The sequence below is a fragment of the Nicotiana sylvestris genome, chromosome 7 (genome assembly GCF_000393655.2).
Source record: "Nicotiana sylvestris chromosome 7, ASM39365v2, whole genome shotgun sequence".
NCBI classification, from domain to species: Eukaryota; Viridiplantae; Streptophyta; class Magnoliopsida; order Solanales; family Solanaceae; genus Nicotiana; species Nicotiana sylvestris.
Genome location: NC_091063.1, coordinates 68,449,349 through 68,456,176, shown reverse-complemented (window position 1 = coordinate 68,456,176; position 6,828 = coordinate 68,449,349).

Below are 6,828 nucleotides of genomic sequence, written 5' to 3'. Positions count from 1 at the left end.
TGGCCTATTATGTATAAAGATGCTTGTCAGCTTGTTAAGAGATGTGATGAGTGTTAGAGAGCTGGTGGAATTTCCAAGAAGGATGAAATGCCTCTCACCACTATTCTTGAGGTTGACACTTTTGACGTGTGGGGCATAGACTTCATGGAGCCTTTTGTGAGTTCGTGTGGCAACACTTACATTCTGGTAGCCGTTGATTATGTTTTCAAGTGAGCTGAGGCCGTGGCTTTTTCCAACAACGAAGCCTGGAGTGTAGTGGTGTTTCTCAAGAAGAATATCTTCACACGGTTTGGCACTCCTCAGACAATCATCATTGATGGGGGTTCTCATTTCTGCAATAGGGCATTTGATACCTTGCTTGCAAAGTATTGTGTCAATCACAATGTATCAACCCCTTATCAATCTTAGGCTAGTGGACAAGTTGAGGTCTCCAACAGGGAGATAAAGAGCATATTGTTAAAAACTGTCAGCGCAAATAGGAATAATTATTCAAGGAAACTAGATGATGCTTTGTGGGCTTACCGAACTGCGTGCAAGACTCTAATTGGTATGTCTCCGTACCGGTTGGTATTTGGAAAAGCATGCCATCTTCTGATTGAGTTAGAGCATAAGGCCATGTGGGCTTTGAAGCGGTTAAATCTTGAGTGGGATGTTGCTGCAAATCTCCAGGTAGAGTAACTCAATGATCTAGATGAGTTCTGGTTGCCTATTCCAGCTCGTCCTTGTATAAGGACAAGATGAAGTACTTACTTGACAAGTATGCCCAGAGCAAGGAATTCAAGAAAGGTCACTTGGTTCTTTTATTCAACTCTCGGTTACGACTGTTTTCGGGGAAGCTCAAGTCAAAATGGAGTGGCCCTTTTGAAGTGGTACATGTAAATCCATTTGGTGCTCTTGATTTGAAGAATAAAATGGTGAAGTTTTCAGAGTTAATGGGCACCGATTCAAACACTATCTAGGAAAATTTGATGACAGTCACGTGGTGGCCTTGATCAATTTCAAATGATGATGGTAACATGCGTCGTATCACGACGTCAAATCAGGCGCTTCTTGGGAGGCAACCCATATGCTTTTTCCTTCTTTTTGATTTTCTTCTTAGCGTAGGATTTGTTTTGGACTAACCGGTTGTGAGATTTGTATTGGAATATTTTATGTAATACAGGACTAATACTAGAAAATTTGGCTAAGTATGTAATTGGACCATTGACCGCGCTCATAATTTCGCGGTCAGTGGAAGCTTTTTCGCGGGGGCGTGATTCTATAGCGGACGCGAACTTGGAAAGTCCAAAATGTGACCTCCCTGAAGTTTCCACCGCGTCCGCGGTGGTATTTTTGCGGTCAGCGGACCTTATTCCGTGGCCGCGCCTACTTTTCCGCTCTCAGCAGTGTTATGGAACCTGTAACTCTTCAAAACAGCCAAAAGCACAGACCGCGGTGGAATTTCGCAACTGCGCCAGGTAAGTTGTTGTGGTCCCTCTCAGGGTTTTAGTATAAATAGGAAGGCCCCCCCTCCTTTTACACTTTTCACGCCCTTAACTCTCACAAGAAATAGACTACTTTTCATCTTCTTCTAATCTGATCCCAATATCATAGCCTTAATCAGGAATCAGTTTCTACCACAAAATCAAACAACTGGTATATTCAAATCATCGCATTGCTTTTATATTTTTGCTTTTATTTTCTCTTAGTTTTAACTTCTTATTTGTAATTAGGGTTCGATTACTTCCCATAAGCTCAACATAGATACTAAAACATTCATGTGGGTACTTGTTGTCTGTGCCTAATAGGGGATAGAGTTATTCAATTTACCACCTAATTGCCTAAATTGTATGCTAGTGAAAACCCTAGGTTGCCCGTTTCTTTTTTGAATTCTATGGTCGCGGCCGTAATTCTGCGGTCATCAATCATCTAAAGTGTGGAGTTAAAAATAGTTGGCATTTCCGTGGTCAGCGGTAGAATTTTCGCGGTTAGCGGTCTACTTTACTAGGACAGCGTTGCAGCTTTCGCGGCCGTGCCCAAAATTTCGCTCTCAGCGGTGGTCAAACTTCAGAGACTGGGTAGTTTGAACCCCAGTCTTTCGCGGCCGCATTCATTTTTACGCGGACCGAGGTGCCCATTCGGTGGACGCGCTCCTTTTCCCGCTGCCAGCGGATCTTTGCTATTAGAAACACTATCAACTTTTCATCTGCTTTCCTTTGATGATTATTTTAACAACAATACTAATGAGCTTTCATTAATTGTGTATGCAGACAATGGTCTGATCTAGAGGCGCAGGTGATAAACAAAAAGGGAGGGTTGAATCCTCTCGAGGCAAGGGAAAAGGAGGACAAGGAAGGACCAAGTTACCACTAGCGATCCAGAAATGTATAGGGAAGCTGCGGAAAACCATCAAAGCTGCGGACAAAGCCACATCCCATTCTGAAGGAAGTAAGTATGTCCCTTCCCAGGAAGTTTCGGAAGGAGGCTCGGTAACAACCCATGTTCCCGCAGACTTTCATTGGAAATTCCAGTGCGGTATGAGCCTACACCCTCTACTTCTTCTGAGTCATCTGATGGCTCAGAGGAAAGTTGTGAGGCTTCAGCACCAACTTCTCTACCTGCTACACCTTCGGCATCACCAGCGGATCATATTGATGTTGATGCTGAGATCCCTGACGATGGGAGGGGTGGTGACACCCGGACAGAAGGGTTGGAGAGATCAAGGAACCCTGTGGTATGGCAAGAACGATTTGTGAGTGATAAATCCTACCACAAGTTTTGGGAGTGGTGGCCTTAGAGGTCACTTACACTTGAGAGGGTCTTCATTGAGCGAGATCTGCTACCCCACATCCCTAATGTCAAGAGGCACTTCAACGAGAGAGTGGGGTGAAAGTTCTTCACCAGCAACTTACCGGATGCCAATGAAAATTTCGTCAAAGAATTCTACATTAATGTCGCCCATATCAAAAAGGCACATTTTTAACCAAAGTCCACAATAGGAATATTAAGTTTGATGGCAAGACTCTAAATGACTATGTTGGGTTCAATAATGGGGATGAGTCCCTGTATCTAGAGAATGTGGCTATGGATGAGTTAGCCCGCCCTGGGACTACTTGAGTGTCCGAGTTTATTTATGGCATGAAACAACTCGCAGTATGGGTGTAGCTCTTCCTGGGACTACTCCAGCTTGGCTGACACCTGGGGTCTCGATCTACAGGAACACTCTGACCTTTGAGGCGAAGGGGTGGGAAACTTTTGTGTGCAGTCAGTTAGATCCTACTAGGCATGGCAGTGATATGTCGGTCTCCCGGGCTATTATTGTGGGGGCTATCATGGCAGGATGCCCGATCAACGTCGGGAATATTATGGCCTGGGTGATTACCAAAGTGGTTGGCAAGGATGAGAGCTTATATCCTTTCCCAAACTTCCTCACCATGTACCTAGAGGATTAGGAAGTAGAAGGAAGGGACTTTGACACTAAAGTGAAACCAAAGAGGCCATTTTCCTGGTACAGCCTTCAGGGTCCGAACAACCCCAAGTCCAAAGGCAAAGCCACCACTTCCACTAGCCAGTCTGAAGAGCTAGGGGTGGTGGCCACTAGTTCCGAGCCTTCCACTGCCATGCCACATCCTTCCTCCTGACCATCTTCTTGTATTTTGACTTCAGTTCCTTCTTCATCAGCATACCATGTGACTGCACTGCGAGTTAATCAGACTCTATCCAGTATCAACAACTGGATGCAGGTAGCTACATCAAAGTAGTCTGTCTTATCCAGCAGTGGCAACTCAGTCAACTCTATTACAGCCTCAGGTGCCTGCTTTAGTGGAGAAACCATTCAAGGAGCTTCTAGACAACTAGAAGAATCTCCTGGACAACCAGAAGCTTATCATGGCCACTTTGGATGCTCAGGTAAAAGCAATCAAGGAACTGGCCAAACAAACGAAGAAGATGAAAAAACATCCGGCCTCAAAAGAGTCAGTAAAAGCTGCTGAGCAAGGAGGTTGAGAAGATTAGATTAGCTGGAGACATCCCATTGGACTTACTCTTGGAGGAGCCAGTTCCAGCAGCTCAGGCAGCACAAGCACCAGAGCAGGAAGCTGATAGAGAGCCCGTGAGAAGAGTGATGATCCCCCAGACTGAGGATTTGGAGATTGAGATGAAGGACCTAGAGGGAGGTGACTCAGGCAAGCCACAGGACCCACCAGCGACCCCATGCAGACAGAGGCATCATAGGGAGTTTTCTTTACTCTCTACTCTTCCCCTATTCTATTTTTGCTGATAACATTGAGGACAATGCTAATTTTTATTTGGGAGGTGGCCTTATTTTGATGATGATTTGGATAATTGGTCTGTAATAACCTTTATACTATTTTCCATTATTTTAGTGCTTTTTTTACTGTTGGTATGTATATAAAGTTACCTTTCCATGTATATATTCATTCTCCTTTTACGTATATTCATCTTAATCCCCTATTGTACATATTCAGTTTACTTTTCGTAGTTTACTTTATAACTTCTTTTGAAATTTTCATTAATAGTGTAGCTTCTTATTTCCTTTAGTAGTTTCTTTTTCAATTTATAGTTTCTTACTTTTACAAGTTTTCATGATCAATAAGACTTTAGTTTTCTTAATGCTACGGTTCTTTTCAAAGGTGAAATTTACGTGAACCGAGTGGCTCTTCCTGATGATGGATGGCGTGACAATCTTCTTAAGGGTTTGAGTCCGTTTTCTTTATGTTTTTGGGAAAATAGTAGTAATGAATAAAGGTGTCTCAGGAAAAGCTTTACTTGGGCCTAGCACATTTACCTTTGATCTTATGGTTTGAAACAAGTTGATTTGCAAAGAATGGTGCTAGTTGTGACCTTTAGCATCTTGTGTTGACTAAACCATCATCGATTGGTTATTCAGAGCCATTTGTGTTGCTCAAACTTAGCTAGGGTTGTTGTGAGCCCTCGACTTTATGTTTTTGGGAAAATAGTAGTAATGAATAAAGGTGTCTCAGGAAAAGCTTTACTTGGGCCTAGCACATTTACCTTTGATCTTATGGTTTGAAACAAGTTGATTTGCAAAGAATGGTGCTAGTTGTGACCTTTAGCATCTTGTGTTGACTAAACCATCATCGATTGGTTATTCAGAGCCATTTGTGTTGCTCAAACTTAGCTAGGGTTGTTGTGAGCCCTCGACTCTGTTTTCTTTAGCAATCCAACAGATTGTGAGGTAAGGTATTGATTTGTAAGTCCAAGTCCCGTGCCAATAAGTCTAGAACTTGCCCTGAATGTTTGTCTAGGCGAAATTCAAAGTGTAGCTCGACTTGAGAAATGATTATACGCTCTCATTGATCCAAATTGAAACTTGAAAGCATCCATATCCCACCAAATATGATATCCCTAGTCAACCCCGTTGAGCCGAAGCCCTTGTTCTTTCAATAACCATGATACAAGCCTTTATGCGTTCTAAAATGACCCTCTCTTGGCACCCAATCTTTCCTTAGCACGATTGGAAAAATCACAAGTTTGGGGGGAGAGACGAGGAATGCAAAAGTGATAAAAGGTACAAAATGAAGAAAAGGGAAGGCAAAAGAAAAAGAAAGAAAAGCCAAAAAGTCAAAAAGAAAGTGAATAATATAGAAAAATGAAGGGATTCAATAAAAGCAATGATGAAAGGCTTGGAATGATTAGGAAGGAGAAAAATGATTGTCATGAACAAGAAAGAGTGACAGTGTGTCTCTCTAGTCACCTAAGGAAGAAGAAAATGACTTAAAGAGTCAAGAAAGTGTGAGCCGAAATGAGAAAATGAAGTGCTTAAGGAAAGATGAAACCTTCATAGACTGATATATCCTACCTTGAACCAAAATCCTTCATTACATTCCCGCAAAAGCCCTATATGATTTCGAGTTGAGTGAGCTTACATTAGTGGTGATTCACATGAGGGGCAAGCTTATGGTACTTAGAGTCGGACTTTGTGACCTTCCTTTGAGAGAGATGAGTGTACTTTTCCACAATCCTTGTTCTTAATGCTATAATCTAAAGTGAGATTTGCTTATGGAGAGTAGAGGAGAAAGAGTTTGGGCTCCACAATGACCTACGTAGTAGAGCGAGCTTCTTTGATGAGTTAATTCAACTCTTAATGCTCTTGTGTCTCACTAGAGCCATGGTGCTAAAAAGGTTGTGTGTTGTTGATAATACATTTGTGTTGAGGGTAATTGTTAGTCCCAATTGATGCTTGATGAAGTCACCTTAGAACGCTGAAATTTTCCTTTCATTTATCTTGTGGAGGTGGGAATTACTTTATTTGCTTGAGGACAAGCAAAAGCTTAAGTTTAGGGGAGTTGATAACTATGGATTCTAGTCTATTTTATGCTCTCTTTTGCTTAGGTTTTGGATAAAAAATGTGTAAAAGTATTCCCGAAAACTGACTTATTGTGCTTGTCTGTAGGGTTTGGTCAAAATGAGCAAGAAAGCCATAATCAACTTATGAAGGAGTTAAATTTGCACAAGTTCAAAGCTGACATAAAAGCGCTGACTACGAAGGAAAAGAGCGTCCGCAGAAGGTCCACCACTAAAGCGGCCACAATTATGTGGTCTGCGGAATTGAGATTCAAAGAAGGTATTTTGGATACAGCAGAGACCACTAATCGCAATGAAATAGAGCTTCCGCGGAATACCTGATGTGGCCGTAGTGGTATTTCTACTGAGAGCGCTGATTGAAGTTCAGAGACTCTGCAAGTTGAGCTTGACTATGGAGCGCGGTCCACATCCAAATTACGTGGCTGCGGTTGATGCTAATGCGGAGGTGGTGGTTTTTACATTGTCCACGAAATCAAGTCCAAGCCAAGCACAATATTGAGG